General features: G+C 39.6%; 1 non-coding gene across 1 annotated transcript; it reads left to right on the plus strand.

The window, feature by feature from the left end:
• The first annotated feature begins 840 nt into the window (after nt 1–840).
• On the plus strand, nt 841–944 carry LOC121825228 (U6 spliceosomal RNA). Its single transcript, XR_006067357.1, has one exon. It is a non-coding gene; the product is annotated as a U6 spliceosomal RNA (small nuclear RNA).
• Nucleotides 945–1,192: the final 248 nt, after the last annotated feature.

A 1,192-nucleotide genomic window follows, 5' to 3' on the forward strand; every position in this document is an offset into this window, starting at 1 on the left:
AGACTGGCCATGCTTTTTTTTTTTTTTTTTTTTTTTTTGGTTTTTCAAGGCAGGGTTTCTCTTGTGTAGCTTTGCGCCTTTCCTGGAACTTGGTAGCCCAGGCTGGCCTTGAACTAACAGAGATCCGCCTGCCTCTGCCTCCCGAGTGCTGGGATTAAAGGCGTGAGCCACCACCGCCCGGCCCTGTCCCTGTCCGTGCATTTTTATCTGTAGATTTATTTTAGAGTAAAGACCAACACTTTGCATTTTAGGGCATGATTTTAATGTTGTTTTCCTCATTCCAGAGCACCACAGCCGAGACTGGCCATGCCTTTTTATTCTTAGATTTATTTTAGAGTAAAGACAAATGTTTTACATCTTAGGACATGATTTTAGTGTTATGAAAAGTGAATTTTATCTTTGTCTACATTTTTCTGGTTTATTTTATCCATTTTGTCTAAAGTTCATCCAGGCACATGAAATGAATTTTACTTTGTTATTGTGAGTTAAGAAGAGTAATAAAATTCTTGATATTTTAACATAAAACTATCTTTGTCTAAAGTTCCTACTGTGAGAATATATACAGTTGGGCATGGTGGTACACATCCCAGCACTCAGGAAGCAAAGACAGGAAGATCACTATGAGTGCAAGGCCAACCTGGTCTACAAAGCCAGTTCTAGGACAGTCAGGGCCACAGTGTGAGAGACCTTGTCTCAAAAACTCCAAAATCTGACAGAAATTTTTATGTAGTGTCTCCCCCTTCACAGTCCTGCTCCCTTTACTGATCATTTACTGTTGCTTTCCCTTTGAGAACAACTGAAGCAGTTTTGTGTGGTCTTCTCAGTAAAACAGCAGGTAGGGTGCTCGCTTCGGCAGCACATATACTAAAATTAGAACAATACAGAGAAGATTAGCATGGTCCCTACACAAGGATAACAAGCATGAAGAGCAATACAGCATCACCAGAACCTAGCCCGCCTCCAACATCTAGACCTGAACATCAAAAATTGGAAGAAGCAGAAGAAAACAGCCTTATGAATAACATCATGAAGAAGGTAGAGGCTTGTGTAGAGGAAAAGACAAAAAAACGGGAAGAACGCTGTAAACAACTAGAGGAAAGGGCAAACAAATTAGAAGAAAACAATAAAGTCCTGGAAGAAAACAATAAAGTCCTGGAAGAAAACAATAAAGCACTGAAAGAAAATAATGAAA

Source organism: Peromyscus maniculatus, chromosome 22 (assembly GCF_049852395.1).
Source record: "Peromyscus maniculatus bairdii isolate BWxNUB_F1_BW_parent chromosome 22, HU_Pman_BW_mat_3.1, whole genome shotgun sequence".
In the NCBI taxonomy this organism is placed as follows: Eukaryota; Metazoa; Chordata; class Mammalia; order Rodentia; family Cricetidae; genus Peromyscus; species Peromyscus maniculatus.